The following is an 18,900-nucleotide window of genomic DNA, read 5'->3' as shown; positions in this document are numbered from 1 at the left end:
TTTGGGCAAGCTCTCCTTGGAGGCTACTGATCTGTCTATTTAAAAGTGCCCTTTCAGCCTCAAAAGCCACTTGCAGCACTTTTCTATTTTCCAATTCTGCCAATGCATTTGTTAGGCATTTGGTAGTCTTGTTGTGTGGATCCAATAGTTTCATGACATTAAATACAATCAATTCTGTGCACCCCAAAACCAAATCGATCGTGGGCATGCTTGTTGGTGCTAGAGAAGATGATCCTTTACCTATTTCGATGAGAGTAAGTTTGGCATTATCTGAAAGTCTTCTATACTTATCCTTAGACATCTCGAACTCTGCACTGGCTTCTTTTGCTCTAGGGCTTTTGTGGGTGACTTGCTATGGCATTTGCACATCTAGGGCATCCTCAAATGTGGGCTCCTCTACTGTTGCCGTTGCCTCTAGTGTTGGTCGTTGGATTTGAGATGCGGCCTTCTTTCCACAAAACTACCTTGCCTATCTTGGGGACTCCTCTCCCAGCGGCCTTGGCACCTATGGGGTGGAAAAAGTTTCATGCTATTCAATCCTTGATAAAGCACCCTTGTAAGAAGTGGGGCTATGCGTGGATATGGATCTTTAGCATTCGGGTGGTTGCAAACACATAGGATCTTTGTTTGAATCAAGTGCACAAAATTTTCTAGGCTTCTGTTTTTGTAGGACTCTTGAGAGCTCTGTAAAATTTGGCGACTACTCTCACATGTACCTGAGTATATCTATAAGGTTTATCGAAGGAGAGGTACAAGTAATAAATTTTACACAGAAGAACAAGATTCTTAATGATAATATGATCCCACAATGGTTTAGTATTTCCTATCAAAAAACAAGATTCTTTCTCCTTTTGTGCACTATACCTCTTCGGGTCCCATGACCTTGCAACTCTGCACAGGGAGGTTATGAGCCTACTGGACCAACTCTAACGTGATAGGAGATATCCTTTTCTCTTCTGGATCCACCTCAAATGTTCTTATTGTCACCTGCATGTGACTGTGCTCCATAGGTGGGAAGTTCTTGTTGGCAACACCTGTGCAAGTCTACTCCCCAGCAGGGAGGTAACTCCCTGGGGAGTAGACTTATTTTCACCATATGTGACTGCGCTTCGTAGGTGGCTATGGCAACACCTACGTAAGTGTACTCCCTAGTAGGGAGGCAACTGAAAAAGGGGCAATAGGCTAGTCTTATACAAAATCACCTCGGTGATCTCTTCTCTTATGGCCAATTCCTTGCACTCTACACTTAGCATTATGCATGAGAAAACCTTCTGCAACAACCGGTCAAATAAATGAAATTTAAAATAGACACCATTGACTAGTTTCAAGGTGCTTACTTCTATCCAAACCTTTTTGGCCTCCTGGAGGTCAAAATCTTTGTAGGGTTACTGGGGATTTTGTGCGTTTTCTTCAATGATGCCCTTCACCTTCCTTTTGTCATGTGTTCTCACCATTGTTCTGCTTTACAAGTCACGAGGAGAGGGACTAATGGTTGGAGCCTCCCCTTATCCATCCTAGGAGATGAAGCAAAGCACACCCACCATGAATAGCGAGATGGGTCAAGGTCTCGGATGTTCGTCTTCAGGACACGGGAAGACCACCTTCGGGAAACCACCCCTTAGATGGTTGCCTGGTACCAACACCTGTGTGGATCCTTCCACAACCAAACAAGGAAAAACATGTCTCAACACGGTATTCACAAAGTGTATTTTTTCAAGCAGTCATAGAATGCCCCTAAAAATAGGCGATAAACCACTGCAAGCTCTTGTTGCAACCATCCACATTCTTCCTCCATAATTTTTGATCTTCTTGATTCGTCGCAATCTAAGATCTCGATCCAATTGGGTAACAAATGGTTTCAATGGGATAATCACAACCCACAAATCCTTAGTCTTAAAGGTCAATTTCTCTAAAAGTTGCCTAACCCTTCTTGGAATTTGGGTTTCTCAATCAAAGTATTCTTTAGACGGAATTCCAAGGTCAAATTCCAACCTATCAATAGACTATTCTCAAAACTCCTTATTTCTTCGAATTCCCTAAATCTAAAAGCCTCTCCCTAATCTAAAGACGGTCTCTTTAATACTAACTTTCTTGTTAACATTATTTATTCACGGAGGGTCAAGATTGGTTGGGACACTAGAATTAAAATACTCTTCTATTCCTCTAATCAAAACCTAGACTAAATAACCACGATCAATTTCTAGAAATTCATTAAAACTTCCGTCCAAGGATCTTCACTCATATTCTAATTGAATCATTCTTTTCTATCAATTGGACAATCCTTCTATAGTAGTTTCTAAGGGTCTAAAGGTGAAAACCAATTTATATAAACTCTTATCAAAGCAGAGGTCATTGAACTAATAAGGTCAGTATTCCATCCTTTAAGAATCTCCCGTTTCTCTTCAAGTGAATATTCTTAGATGATTATTGGGTTTAGTTGATTTACGGGCTTTTGCCTAGTTGATTTTAATGTGTACCCTTAGGGTAGAATCTATACTCTAGATTATACCAAGGGTTAGGGTTATAGATTTACTTTGGAGTGCCAAGCCTTGGATAAATAAAGGATCTTGGAAGTAAATAATTAGATATAAATTGAAGTAAAATGTCTTAGAGATCAAACCTTGATTTCACCTTTTGGATGTGTAAATTACCGTCTCAAATTTATGCTTAGAGAGAGAAAGATTATGGTCCAAGTTTATAGAAGACCTTGTCTAGAGAAGAATTAGGTTTTTAATGGAATAAACCTTTGAGGATAAGTTAACAATTAGACAAGAAATTTAGATCTCAATTTGGTAAGATTTAATCTAGACCAACATTGAGATGAATAAGGTTAATTTTTCCCAAGTCAAAGAGTGTTGGGAAAAATCTTAAGGCAAGATGATCGATCTTCTGAGAATTCACTTTCTTGTGGTTTCTTATGGAAAGGGAAGACATAATGTGGATCATATTTTTCTGTAGATTATACGAAGGCTCAGAAGAGATCTTGGTTTTTGACTTCAGAATTCTTTATGATAGTCTCCTATAAAGGCCGACATAAATAGCTTAAAGATGTCCAAATGGATTGTATGATTTTTAGAAGATGGAATTCTGACTTTGTTTAGTTCAATGACTTACGCTATGATTAAGAATTGGTCTTGACTTTTAGACCCTTGGAAACTCTTTAGATGAAGTGTCTAACTTTGCTAGAAAAGGAGGAATGATCCTAATCAAATTATAGATCCTTGGCCATGGATAGAAGTTCTATTGGTTGAAATTCTAGAAAATTGATCCTAGTCTAGCTTTTTGATTAGATGAATAAAGGAGAAATTAGTTCTAAGGTCCCGACGACTAATTTGGACCCTCTTGAATGAACAATGTTAACGAGAAAGCTAGTAATTTTATTAGAGAGTTCCTCTTAGATTAGATTTAAATCTGTCTTTAGAGGCTTTTGACTTAGAGAGTTCGACAGAGAAAGGAGTTGAGAATACTTTGTTGATAGGTTGGAATTTAACCTTAGAAGTCCGTGAAGAATATTTTTCATAGAGGAACCTTAATTTCAAGAAGGGCTCAACTATGTCATCAGGGGAATCTATCCTTTTGACTTTGTCTACCACCCTTTTACATTTCACCAAGAATTCTAACATTTGAACCGTTACACCTTTGATTTTTCTCTTGTTATGTTTTGAGAACTCACTCCCTTCCTATTCCTTATGCTCAATGGCACCACATTTCTCAACACCACCCCTTGGTGCCATATTCTTTAACTACTCAAGGTGGTCGGATGTGAGGATTACAAACTTCATTAACCCCCCCTTAATTTTAACTTGGCTGGGTGAGTCAGAGGCTCTTGTTTGGCTTGGTGTGAACCACTCCGGTTTACATGGCCTATACCATCCTATTTATGTATAGCATGCTACCTACTTTTGTAACCACCATGTTATTTTTCACAGAAAAGACATATTTTTCATTTTAAGATGCAACTTTTGATTTGATGATATTTGTAATTGTAAAGGCGCACCCTACTTTAAGCTTAATGAAAGATAGGGGAAGTCGCGGACTTTGATTTAGCATTGCTTAGGCTAGTTTGAGACAACGGGGACTATTTTTAAGTTAACCTATTGTATAAATACCAATTTTTCAATAAGCAACACATCATTTCCCCTTGTAATAGTTTTCTTGTGAGCTTCTCTCTTGCTCTCACTCTCTTGCATTTGGCTATTGTGATCATTTTGTGTGTTGGAGTGCATGATGTGATTAGGGTTTTGATTAAGATAGATTTATTGCATTAGCTTCTTCTTTGTGAGCTTATGTGTGAGTTTAGCAACATAGAGAATCCCACCTTGCTTCCATCATAGCAAGTGTGAGACTCTTCTCTACATTCCTTTGCATTGAGTGCGTCGGTGTGACAACGGAACGGGAAGGAAGGAGCGGCTAGCAACCCACAAGAGGGAGTTGCAGTTTTTACAACTGCGGCTCTTCGGCAAAGTCCTCATGACAAGTTAAGGCAAGAGGTAAGTGCTTCAATCTTTAGCAACATTTTTGGCACCGCTGGCGGGGAATAGCCATAGGGCTTAGCATCTTTTTTAGTGAGTAATTAGGAAACATAAAAAACACTAAAACCTAAAACATTAGACCAAAACTTGCTAATTGGATTGATTTGATTGGATAATTGAGTGTTAGGGACTAGTCATAGTCCAATTCTTGAATCAAAACACCAAATCAAACTCCAATTTGTGTGAATTAGGCACAAATCGAAACTAATTAAGCCCCATTTTTCCTCTTCTAATTAGGGGAAAATTAGAGACCTTAAAAGAGTAATTAGCTCAGCTAATTACTCTCAATCATTAGCAAATAGATTGCTAATCCCATCCATTAATTATCCACCACAAATGACTTATCCATTTGTGATTAATGATGGATTGAAAATTGGTGATTAAGAGGCCAATGAATCCAATTTTAATTGGTAACTCAATTAGTGAAAATTACCAATTAGGGGATTACTCAATTGCATAAATTTTAAAAATCCACCCCTCTAGAAAGCTAAATTTACTAGAAAAGGAAAAATCCCCAACTATTTCATTTTGAAATTTTCTTGGTAAATGATAATTCTCTTAATTTCTAATTATCTATTTTTCTAATTTTAACTATTATCTAACTTTTTTATTAAAATATATATTATTTATATATATATCTATTACTATTAATTAATAATATTTTTCTAATCTTCAATTATTGGAGCAAAAAACAAAAAAGAAAAATTCAAAAATCAAAGGAGACCCCCCTTTATTCTCTATTTCCTTCTTTCCTTTACTCTTCAATTTTCCCTGTTTTATCTCCTCCTCCTATTATTTCTAATCTATTTCCTTTACTCATATATATATATATATATTGTTCCTAAATTATCCTATTATCTTTCTTTTTCCTAATTTATCCTATTTTCCATGTTTTATCCTAAATACTCTTAATTTTATATAATTTTCCTTATAAACCTAACTACCCCTAATTACCCCCTAAGCCCATGCTCTAAGGCTTAAAAAAGCCTTTTTTTTCAAAAAATGGCCTCTTATATCAAGAGGTTAGAAAGAGATAGGTTACAACATGTTGAGAACTCTAATGAGAACAAGGTCCATGCACATGACATACAGTTCCGCAGGCCGTGAGCTTGCCTTTGACTTTATTGAGAAGTTTCTCTAGTTGTGTATCATTCCCAGACATAGCATTAACTACATGTTGCATAACAAACAACCTCTCATTATCCTCATTATTTATGCTATAGGACACATAGTTATTTTGCTACACTTTTCCATTTAACATGTCACTCTGCTTCTTATAGCAATCTACCTACAAATGTTTAGGCTTACCACATTAAAAACTAGCTCGTGTATCATTATGCTACCTTTGCCAATTACCACAACCTCTTTGACTCCCCCTACCTCTAAAGTGGCCTCTTCCACCTGTGTGATATTGTTGTGAATCCTAGGACTGTTATTGCTGCTGACCATAATTCAGCTTTTCTCTCTTTTCCTGAGTGTGACTTTCAAAAAACATATAGTGCTTTGATGAGCAACACATCCTTGGAGATGACAGCCTCTCTCATCTTCAACAGTTCCTGAATTTGTTGTGTCATTTGGTCTACTTGCCTTCCTTTAGCTTTTTCTTACAGCAGCTGATGAAGCTTGGTGTTGTCCAGGTCTTTTAGCTGTCTTTGTATGCATCTTTCACCTACATGTATCAAGTTCTCTTTTGGCCGCCTGAAACTGTTAGTAGGCATACTATTAAAAATGGAATCAAGTCTATGTAACCACAAGCACCATAACAGTTCAGTTCTCAAGACAGCCCATAGTTCCAAGGTGCAACCGATGCCTTCTCCAAGTAACAAGTTTTTTCAGCCAAGGGTGTAACCATTCCATAGCTGAATGCACTTGGCCAATGACTCGAAACATTTCTTTATGATAGGGCAGTGCATGAAAATGTGCAGGTCATCCTCCCCCTCCTTGCATCTATGGCACTTCCCATCCCCTATGTTAAGTCTGAGGGCTTTAAGCTGGGTCCAAATAGCTCTGAACATGACCAACCAAGCTAGGCACGCTTTTTTTGGTTCCACATATTTATTCCATAGCTTATCAAACACAAAATACCATTGTGACCTGTCCAAAAGGATTTCCCATCTCTTGTTTAGAGTGCAGTGGATAGGATCAGTCCTCAGTTTGGGGGGGAATAGGGAGAAGTCCTTTTTGATTCTTCCATTAGAAAGCTTTGTGAGCTGGCATATCTTTAATCGAAAGTAGCTAGGTGTCCGATTGGTGCCATAAGCTGATTCTTACCCCAATAAGGTCTAATTCTGCATATGAGACATTATATTCTCTGATCAGATCAGATCAGCTCTGGACATCCAAGACTTGATATCTCTGTCCCAAATATCCCACCAACAGCAGATTCCTTTCCTATGCATCCTCAAAGCTGCTTCAGCTTGGGCATTATCAATTGGGGGGAGGGGAATGCTAGGCCACCAGATAGAGTTTCTCCCATGTATACCCCATGTGTAACTAGTCTTCTCAGAAAGGATAAGGTGAGTCTTGATAGCATTCCAAGCCGACCAAAGCGAATGGACCAATTAGCTGCCAACCGGTTTCACCACGTATTTGCTAGCCATAATTGAGCGGGAGGAGCTTCTTCCACTTGGGGAATTGTTTGAGCTAGAAATGTTCAAGATTTCTAGTGATCAACCAAGCCCAGTCTTTAGAGAGGTAGAGAAAGATTCTCAGCACCCACTTGGCAGCCATTCTATTAGTAGCCAGATTGGACACGTCTTTGATTCCAAGGCCCCCTTTACCTGTTTCCAAGCAGTACTATTTCCACCTCACTTTAGGGATTTTCCTAATCCAGGGGTCTGCCCATAGATAGTTCCTGCATAGCCTTATGAACTACAATAGATAAGAGTCTGGAGGTCTCCAGCAACAACTAAGAAAGTAGATGATTGAAGGGATAATGAAGTGGTTGATTACCATCTTTCTACCCCCCAGGTTTAGATGCATTTTCTGCCATCTGGTAAGTTTCTCTTTCACCTTGTTTAGCACCCACAACCATCTTTGCTTAAGGGTGACCTTGAATCCCATGGGAATGCCCAATAATCTGAAAATCACTCCCTCTTCCAGGACTTTACAGCCAGCTTGAATCAACCAGTCAGGAGGCTTGTCAATAAAGGTCCTGATACCTACTTGCTTATGGTTAATGACTGAACCAGAAGCCCTGCAGTAAATGTCCAAGCACTCCCAAAAGCACTTAATGCTTAGCTCATTATTGGCAACCATGGCATTAGTATCATCAGTAAACATTTGGGTGCATAGCTGTTTATTGTTGGGAAGAGATATACCATTCATTTTCCCTTTTTCCATCCTATCTTTAATCAGCCAGTTCAGACCATCTCCAACAATAGCATAGAGGAGGGGTGCTAGAGGGTAGCCTTTGTTGATAGATTTGGTCAGGGAGAAAGCACCAGAGAGCACACCATTGACGTTCACCCTAGTCGTGGCATGAGAAAGTGCCAGAGAGCACACCATTGACGTTCACCCTAGCCGTGGCATTCCCAAAAAGAGTACTCACCATCTCGATGAAGTGCTGACCTGCACCCATGTGTTTAAGGGATTCTAGAACATAATGCCAATCGAGCCTATCATAGGCTTTATCAAAGTCAATTTTGAAGAAGATGTAGTCCTGTTCAGATTCTTCTGGATACTCCATACCCTCCTGCCACAATGTGATAATGGCATCCAGAGATGAAGCCCTTTTGCTCCTGTCTGATCCAATTCTTTAGATGACTGGACAGTCTCAGCACTAGGGCCTTGGCAAATATTTTTTAAGCATAGTTTAACATGGTAATAGGTCTCTAATTGCTCAAGTCATTCTTCTCCCCTTTCTTATGGATAAGTTTTATGCACCCTTCATTGATCGGCCGAGGCAACGCCCCAAAAGAGACCCCCTCCTGCCACACCGCCACAGTAAGGGAGCCAGCAAGAGATCCTTGAATGTCTTGTAGAATTCAACGGGCATGCCATCTATACCCGGGCTTTTCCTCACCTTTAGGCAGTCTATGGCCTTGCCAATCTCTTTTTTGGAGATATTGTTTTCTAGCTCTTAAGGCAGTCTATGGCCTTGCCAATCTCTTCTTTGGAGATATTGTTTTCTAGCTCTTTAGCAATTGTGTCACGTATGGTTGGCTTCCTGGCCTGCCCTATGAGTGCAATGCATTTGAGTTGGTCATTGGTCACCCCTCCCCCTTTACTAAATATGTTATTAAAGTGCTTGAAGACTCTTGTTCTATTCCCTTCCTCAGAGGAGTTATCCGGATAGCTAGGATCATGCAATGTAGGGATTGCATCCTTACTTTGTTTGACTTTTAGCATTTTGCACATCTCAGGAGTGGGAAGGTCAGCTTTCCCAGCCCACCAATCTCTAAAGAATAGAAGGGCTTGCTTTTGGGTTACCTCCTCTTCTCTCCTAATTTCAGCCCTAGTACTAAGAACAGCTTCTTGAGTAGCCGGATCTTCCTTGTCTCTTCCAGTTCTTTTAGTTTCAGATAGAGCAAATCTCTTCTGTTTTTCCTGATTTTGGTTACCTCTTTCCTGTTGAAATTAGGGCATTGTGATGAGCTATGGTGGATCAAACACTAGAATCAACATCATTAACAAGTGATTAGCAAATAATTAAGACATAATTAGTGGGTAATTAGCAAATAGATTAATGTAGGCATGGATACTCGAAAACCAGCAAATTCTCATTAGGGCAATGCCTCAATTTATAGAGTTTACATCAAGCATCAAATCCCAATGATTTCTCCATGATTCACTCCACCTCTTTTCCCCTGATTCTCTCCTCTTCACTTTTCCCAGAATATCTCCCAGAATATCTCCACACTTCCTAAATCTTCTCATGCTACCCTAGTTTATTCTCTCCCAGTAGATTCTTCTCACCTTTTCTTCACATTTACTCATTCTCTTTTACAGCCTCTAACCAAGGGCTTGTTCCCACACACACCCTATTCACTTGTATTTTCAACACCTCCCCTCAAGTGAATACTCCAAGTACACCTAGACCCTATACCAAGTTTGCCTCCCCTTTCTTGATAGTCTGCGACTAGTGCCTAGCACACCTCCCCTCAAGTTATCTAAGCACTGGACCCTGTACCAAGTTTCTCTCTTACTTGACAGTCCGGGACCAGTGTCTCAAGTCCCTAAACTCCATAGTCCTTGACATTCTCTCTCTCTATGTGTCCAAGGCTACTATAAGTGCCCGCGACCTTGACTAAAGTGCTTACACATATATCTATCTACCACATGGCCTACATCATTGGTGGCTCAGAGGTGGTTTTACTTTGTTGGGGCAGGTTACATTGGATTGTGGGGTCTCTCTCTCTCTCTCTCTCAGAGATTTTCACATGGCTCCTCACTCTTTGGAGCCTCAAATCTTCTCTTGTCTTCAGTCTTCTTGTCGTGGCAGCTTCTCTCCACCCGTCCATCTCTTCTTTCAGTCTTCTTGGGGCAGCTTCTCTTCTCGTGTCCATGTCTTCCTTTAGATCTTCTTGGTGTGGATCTTCCTCTTGCAAAGAGATATTCTTCTTCTTTCATGGCTGGGGCCATGAGCTTGTCTGTCAGGTCTTTTTGCTCCATGTGAGCAACATGTTCAAATGATTTGCTCACAGTTCCTTTGGGTTTTTGATGTTTATCTTGTATCATTATGCAATGCAAACCCAAATTTATGCGGGAGGTCTTACCTCTTGCCTTATTTTGGACAAGGGCAGTGTCTGATCCCATTTTTACACTGATGCAATGTGCCCAATACATAATGCGTATAGCATTCATTCTTATGCACATTCCCAAATGCAACTCTCGCTGTGAATAATCTTGATTTTGAGTGAGATTTACAGGTATTAACCAAGGGTTAAATACAGAATGATGATTATCACAATTTTATCAGCACAATTTTACCAGAAATTACATTAAATCAAAGGTAACCAATTTGTACAGAATGGTTGGAGTATCAAACCAACTCTGAATTGCAATTTGAAGTTATAGAGATCTGTATAAGATACCTAATGGTTAATTCGAACCCTCAATTGTATCAAAATATAATGATTAGTACTGATTAATCACTGATTAGTAAATTAATCCACTATTTTGTGTGCAAAAAAAAGAGTATGCGGGAAGTCCAGATCTGGTGCCTTAGACTTCAAATGAGCTCAAATGCTTTCAAAGCCATCAATAGCAATGAGTCTAGTAGAGGATTAAGCCAAGAAACACAAGATTTGACCAAATATTGAAAGCTTAATCTCTGTTTTACCAAAGTCACCTGCAGATTTGATGAAGAGCTTGGATCTCACTGTAGACTTGATGAAACTGAATTCTGTCTTCACCAGCTTGTAGAGCATGCTTGAAAACACCTTGGGCTAAGAGGAATTAGAGGCATTTGAACTGAGCAAGCAGAAATCTCAAAACCCCTTTAGAAAAACGACGCCTGCTAAATCGTCGATTTCTCCCAGCTCCATTGGCGGTTTGTGCTTCTTTCTTGATGAGCTTGAAGAGCTATGAGATACCTATCATGTGCTAGAAGGGTTTGGCCTAATTTTATGTGTGCAAAGAGAGGGAGCTCCTCCACTGGCTCGGGGTACAGAGGTGAGTTGAAAAAAGAGAAAAAATTATATTTTTTTACTAATCCTAATTAGCAAGATAATGAGCTCATAAAATGATGGATTCTAGGCATGGCTCTGATACCATGTTGAAATTAGGGCATTGTGATGAGCTATGGTGGATCAAACACTAGAATCAACATCATTAATAAGTGAGGTAATTAGCAAATAGATTAATGTAGGCATGGATACTCAAAAACCAGCAAATTCTCATTAGGGCAATGCCTCAATTTATAGAGTTTACATCAAGCATCAAATCCCACTGATTTTTCCATGATTCACTCTACCTCTTTTCCCTGATTCTCTCCACCTCTTCACTTTTCCCAGAATATCTCCACACTTCCCAGAATATCTCCACACTTCCTAAATCTTCTCATGCTACCCTTTATTCTCTCCCAGTAGATTCTTCTCACCTTTTCATAGGTTCTTTCACATTTACTCATTCTCTTTTACAGCCTCTAACCAAGGGCTTGTTCCCACACACACACCCTATTCACTTGTATTTTCAACATTTCCTAATGCAAATCAAAAGAACTTGGGTAGATTTGATGGCCAGACTCCATGCCCTTGCCGGGGTAATACCATAGCTTAAGAATTCACTCCAGATTCTTTTGACTTCCTCCTAAACAATAGGCATTTTAAACAAGGCAGGATCCGTGTGGAGCCATTGATTAGAGACCTTTTTGTCATGGTTGTCCAGCACTAATATAACGAGCTAATGATCTGAGAGGCAAGTAGAAATGCCAGTTCTACATTCACATCTGATGTAGGAGTTGCCGAGGGTTTTGCTAATGTATCCTCTGTCCAATCTTGCTTTCCTGGTCAATTCCCCATGGGCATAGTTCTGCCACGTGAAGTCTCCCATAATCCCTATGTCACATAGCTCAAAGTGATCAGCAGTGCGCTGCCAAGCTAGGAGCTCTGCTCCTTTAATGACCTGTCCCAGCCGTCTTAATCTGTCATTTTTGGATTCCACCATATTGAAGTCTCCCATTAGAATGATAGGATCAGGGATGCTTCTCAGGGTACCCCAGGTTCTGATTCTGATCGCCTGAGGCCCTCCAGCATAAATACCAATGAAAGAGAAGGTAGTCATTTCAAATGTAGCCCATTGATAAAACGTATCAATCCTCACTTCTTTCAGCTCATTCTGATGGTCCACATGCATACCCACAGCCACTCCTCCAGAACCCTGAGAGTGGGCTGTGTAGATCCAGATGTGCTCTTTAGAGATGTTGAGCAACCTTTTTTCAAGCTCATCCCCGCTAACTTTGACTTCAGTTAGAGCTATGAAGTCAAATCTTCCTTGTTTTCTTAGCTATTGTTTCACTAGTTGGACTTTTGAAAGGTCAGACAACCCCTTAACATTCAAAGTGGTGTATCTCATTTGCCCTTTTTCTGGGAGTTGACCTTTTTAGGTCCCACTTTGGATGCAGCTTGAGGTGTGGTGGATCTAACCTGAGCATGCATTCTTTTCAATTCCTTGACTATCTCCGTTTCTTTGGGCAAACCATTTTCTGTATCAGACAGAGACTGCTCAACCCTGTCTTGCTCATCTCCCAACGAGCCAACCATCATTGCGTGGGACGGGAGCACTTGGTCATGGTCCATTTGATTAGTTTCAGCCACAATTCTAGATCTATCCAAAGGTGTGGATTGACTGATCTCTTCAGAGTCAACCAAATCATCAAGGTCCGAGATGCTGTCTAGTAAGGCGAAGGAGTTGGCAAATGCCCCTTGGTTTCCCGCCCTATTCTGTCTAAAGGTCTTCTTCCTATTGGGTACTGTAAACTTTTCTCCCTTTTCTTTTGAGGTAGAGGGGACAATGGGAGAAGGCACGGTCATATTCTTATTCACTCCAGTAGTAGGTTGAGCTTGGTTGTTGGCTGATGGAAGATTAGGGGTACTAGTGGCACTCAAATTGGGGTATTTTGAAGGACACTCTCTGATAACATGCCCTGGCTTTCCACAATGGAAGCATGTGTTGGGCAAGTGTTTGTATAGAATGCTTTTCTGGATGTTATACTCACCGCAATTGATTTCAATCTCCTCAATAAGGGGCCTATCTAGATCCACTTCCACAAGGACCTGAGGATGCCAAGCCATGTTGTGGGTTGAAGACTTGGAATTTCAGAGTTATTCTCTGATATCTCAGGAATAACTTCCTCTAGAGAATCATGGGGTCAAGCTTCTCCTGACCCGGAGTCACCTCCCTCCGAAGCCTCTGGCTGATACTTCTGCACAATTGCAAGAACATCCACCTCAAACAAGCTGAGTATCTGAAATTTTGTTTCAAATAGGCCTCCTCTTCATCTTCATCCAAACCGTGCAACATGTTAACCCCTTCCATGACCCTCGGGCAACAAACCGGAACTGCCACCTTCTTCCGTTGGGTCAGTAACAGCTTTACCTTCTTCTTTCTCTTCTTCCTGATAGTGATACGACCATCTTCCCAAACTTGTTTGACACGGGCTTGCCACAGCAGCCACAAGGCCTTCCCAATAACATAGGGTATGCCCCCTAAACATCCTCCAACCGGAGTACCACCATTGCAATAGTGAACTGAAGGCCAGCAACTTCCACAACCACTCCTTTAATTAACCTAAGTGGTTGAACTCGCCGTTGATCGGCCATCTTCACCGCAAATGGAGCAAGATCCCAATTGAACAGACCAAGCTTGCCCACAAGTAGATTCTAAAATAATATTCACACCAAACCCGCTATCCAAAAGGACATCCGAAAACTGAAGCCCAAGTGCTGTTGCAGTAATCACCGGGGACAGAACTATCCACAATTTCAGCGGGTTTCTCCTCAGAGAAATCTCGGGTACTACCCGCGAAATACCCCCCATTACCACTTGAGTCCCTAAGAGACTCTGAACTAACTGCCGGCGAAAGGTAGGAACCAGGGCCAATAACTGCTCTACTATCATATGAATGCACTGCTTCTTTAAATCCTCCCAAAGATATAATGATGGGTTTTTTTCATCAGAAAACTGGCCCGACTTGTCCTCCGCCCTGTATTCCGCTCCGGAATCTATTGGCTTACTCAGGACCTCCACATGAATACTCTGCGGAGTATCTTAACTTCCATCCGAAACCCATTTCTGTGGCTGCTTCTTCCTGTGAATCCAGTCTGTGACTTGTTTCCGAACCTGATCCTGTTCCTTCCAGTCCATCACTTTTCCTTTTCCTAGATTTAGTGAGATCCGTCCGACGGTTGAGACGATTTCTTCTGAGATCTTGTAACTACCATCACCGAAGATTCTGCTTCCGTTCTAACGGGAAAACTCTGGTCTGCAGACATCACTCCCACTTCTATTGAGGAGGCAAAACAAGAAAAAGAAAATGAAAAGCGTAGAGCATGCCTTGAAGGCGATTGCTCAACAAAAGAAAAACCAAAGAGGACAAAGACCTGGGAATGTATACCCCCTTGTTGTTGGATCATCATCAGTGCCATTGAATGGTGTGCTTCTTTCAAAAATGTTGCAGGGCTATGGATTGTACTTAAGAGACCCGGTAATTCATGGGCTATGTTAGCTAGCACCAACTCTCTTGCAGAGAAGAGGGCGTCTTAGGTTCTCTGCCTTGGGCCACTTTTTGTGCCTACAATTCAATCTCTAATTGGAGGATCCTTACATCTTTAGCTTGGAGCTCTGTTTGCATCTGTGCATTCACTTTATCCACCAAGATCTCCTTAAGCTCTGCATTTGTCACCTCCAAGTTAGAAATATTTTATCGAGCTGCTCCAAGCTCTTTTATGAGTGTTGCTACTATAGCCTTGGTTCTCTACTTAAGATTACGATTAGGTAAGTGCATGTGCCTTTCATATGTTGCTGCATCCACATGTGCCTTCCTCTCATCTTGTTGGCTTTGTGGCTTTGGGCAAGCTCTCCTTGGAGGCTACTCATTTGTGTATTTAAAAGTGCCCTTTCAGCCTCAAAAGCCACTTGCAGCACTTTTCTATTTTCCAATTCTGCCAATGCATTTGTTAGGCATTTGGTAGTCTTGTTGTGTGGATTCAATAGTTTCATGACATTAAATGCAATCAATTCTGTGCACCCCAAAACCAAATCGATCGTGGGCATGCTTGTTGGTGCTAGAGAAGATGATCCTTTACCTATTTCGATGAGAGTAAGTTTGGCATTATCTGAAAGTCTTCTATACTTATCCTTAGACATCTTGAACTCTACACTGGCTTCTTTTGTTCTAGGCCTTTTGTGGGTGACTTGCTCTGGCATTTGCACATCTAGGGCATCCTCAAATGTGGGCTCCTCTACTGCTGCTGCTGCCGCCTCTAGTGTTGGTCATTGGACTTGAGGTGTGACCTTCTTTCCACGGAACTACCTTGCCTATCTTGAGGACTCCTCTCCCATTGGCCTTGGCACTTGTGGGGTGTCCTTCTCTACGTATGCTCTCAATAGAGGTGGTGGAAAAAGTTCTATGGTATTCAATCCCTGATAAAGCACCCTCGTGAGAAGTGGGGCTATGCCTAGATATGGATCTTTAGCATTCGGGAGGTTGCACACACATAGGATCTTTGTTTGAATCAAGTGCACAAAATTATTTAGGCTTCTGTTTTTGTAGGACTCTTGAGAGCTCTGTAAAATTTGGCGACTACTCCCACATGTACCTGAGTATATCTACTATAAGGTCTATAGAAGGAGAGGTACAAGTAATAAATTTTACACAGAAGAACAAGATTCTTAATGCAATATGATCCCACAATGGTTTAGTATTTCCTAGCAAAAAACAAGATTCTTTCTCCTTTTGTGCACTATGCCTCTTCGGGTCCCATGACCTTGCAACTCTGCAGCAGCAGGGAGGTTAAGAGCCTACTGGACCAACTCTAGTGTGATAGGAGATATCCTTTTCTCTTCTCGATCCACCTCGAATGTTCTTATTGTCACCTGCATGTGACTGTGCTCCATAGGTGGCAAGTTCTTGTTGGCAACACCTGTGCAAGTCTACTCCCCAGGGAGGTAACTCCCTGGGGAGTAGACTTATTTTCACCATATGTGACTGTGCTTCGTAGGTGGCCATGGCAACACCTGTGCAAGTCTACTCCCCAGGGAGGTAACTCCCTGGGGAGTAGACTTATTTTCACCATATGTGACTACGCTTCGTAGGTGGCCATGGCAACACCTGCGTAAGCATACTCTACAGGGAGGCAACTAAAAAAGGGGCAATAGGCTAGTCTTATACAGAATCACCTTGGTGATCTCTTCTCTTATGGCCAATTCCTTGCACTCTACACTTAGCATTATACATGAGAAAACCTTTTGCAACAACGGGTCAAAGAAATGAAATTTAAAATAGACACCATTGACTAGTTTCAAGGTGCTTACTTCTATCCAAACCTCTTTTGCCTCCTGGAGGTCAAATTCTTCGTAGGGTTAGTGGGGATTTTGTGCGTTTTCTTCAATGATGCCCTTCCCCTTCCTTTTGTCATGTGTTCTCACCATTGTTCTACTTTACAAGTCACTTAGCTCTTAGCAACAATGCTCAATCAATGCACACCTCTTTATGCCTTACAAGTCACTTAGCTCTTAGCAATAATGCTCAATCTATGCACGCCTCTTAAGGCAATCAAGCACTTAATGCAAATCACTGCAAACTGGGCATGCACAATTCTCTAGGCAACTCTACTTACTCCAAGTCACAGTTTTGGGCATTCACCAAGGGCACTTGTCACAGTTCTACCCGTAATGCATACACTTGGAAAATCACAATTATTGCAAGGGCAAGTCAATGCATCACCATTTTGCAAAGTTTAGAGGGCAATATGCATCTAAGTCGTGTGCACGTACTGTTGTACGACCATGCACAAAACAATGAGAGTTTCCTTGCTCTGCTCTCTCTTAAAACACTTCACTGATCAATGTACCTACAAGCACTTCCTTCTACGCACCAATAGGAGATACAGGTGTTCCAACCCTAATCTTGCAAATGGTAGTTGGTGGACTTATCAGGCACGGGCAACAAAAGGTGCACAGAATAAGGGAAACCCATTAACGAATGTCACAACGTGATCACTCACCAATGCGGAAACAAGTGATAGCAATGACTGAAGTGCACACTCGACTCTGATTTCTGAGCTCTTTGCTCGTTTCTTGCTTTGACATGTCTTGAGCACTGTGAGCAATATTTGCAACTAGGGTTTGTTTTATACCCTTGATGATGTGGCATAAGTGGTCTTAAATTGCATACAATCCATGTGATGTGGCACTCATGACCCGATCATAGTGATGTGGCAAAACATTTGTCGTGTCACTGATTGACTGGCAAAGAAACGATTTGATCTAGGTGATTTGGCTTAGTTACGACCCTGCTTAATTAAAGATGAGGTGATCCAATCTTTATGATGTGGCAGCACATCGGTTGTCCCGATCTTTGTGACATGGTAAGACATTGGTCACTTTGATCCAGATGATGTGGCACGATTAGAGATTGGCCCGCATGCTGATGTGGATTGGTCGAGTCAGTAGTGATGATGTGGATTGATCGAGTCGGTAGTGATGATGTGGATGGATTAAATCCTTAGAGGTGATAGTTATGACATGGCACAATCAATGATCGGCACTATAAGATCCCTCCTGAGGTCTAATCCAGCTGTAACCTTGAAACTTTTATTAAATAATAAGAAGATTTTTAAGCTGAGAAATGTGCAATTTTGAGATAGCTTAGCCACAAGAGATACATCCACAATGACTAGGTTTATCTTGACCTTTTCCACCTTCCACGAGTCATTTGCTCTTTCACACTCTCAAGTGGCACACTTTACACATCATCAACTATGTCATCAGGGGAATCTGTCCTTTTGACTTTGTCTACTACCCTTTTACATTTCACCAAGAATTCTAACATTTGAACCATTCCACCTTTGATTTTTCTCTTGTTATGTTCTGAGAACTCACTCCCTTCCTATTCCTTGTGCTCAATGGCACCACATTTCTCAACACCACCCTTGGTAAATGATAATTCTGTTAATTTCTAATTATCTATTTTTCTAATTTTAACTATTTTCCAAATTTTTTGATTAAAATATATATTATTTATATATATCTATTACTATTAATTAATAATATTTTCTAATCTTCAATTATTGGAGCAAAAAACTAAAAAGAAAAATTCAAAAATCAAAGGAGACCCCCCCCCCTTTATTCTCTATTTCCTTCTTTCCTAATATCTTTCTTTTTCCTTATTTATCCTATTTTCCATGCTTTATCCTACATACTCTTAATTTTATATAATTTTCCTTATAAACCTAACTTCCCCTAATTACCCCCTAAGCCCACGTTCTAAGGCTTAAAAAAGCCTTTTTTTCCAAAAAACGGCTGCTTATATTAAGAGGTTAGAAAGAGACAAGTTACATGTTGAGAACTCTAATGAGAACAATGTCCATGCACATGACATACAGTTCCGCAGGCCCTGAGCTTGCCTTTGACTTTATTCAGAAGTTTCTCTAGTTGTGTATCCAGCTTTTCTCTCTTTTCCTGAGTGTGACTTTCAAAAAACATAGAGTGCTTTGATGAGCAACACATCCTTGGAGATGATGACCTCTCTCATCTTCAACAGTTCCTGAATTTGCTATGTCATCTGGTCTACTTGCTTTCCTTTAGCTTTTTTCTGCACAGCCAATGAAGCTTGGTGTCCCCAGGTCTTTCAACTGTCTTTGTATGCATCCTTCATGTCTTTGTATGCATCTTTCATGTCTTTGTATGCATCTTTCAACTGTCT

Source organism: Cibotium barometz, chromosome 20, assembly GCF_041138505.1.
Source record: "Cibotium barometz isolate CiBa-2024 chromosome 20, ASM4113850v1, whole genome shotgun sequence".
NCBI classification, from domain to species: Eukaryota; Viridiplantae; Streptophyta; class Polypodiopsida; order Cyatheales; family Cibotiaceae; genus Cibotium; species Cibotium barometz.
The sequence above is the reverse complement of the archived record's forward strand: the minus strand, read 5'-3'. Positions refer to the sequence as shown.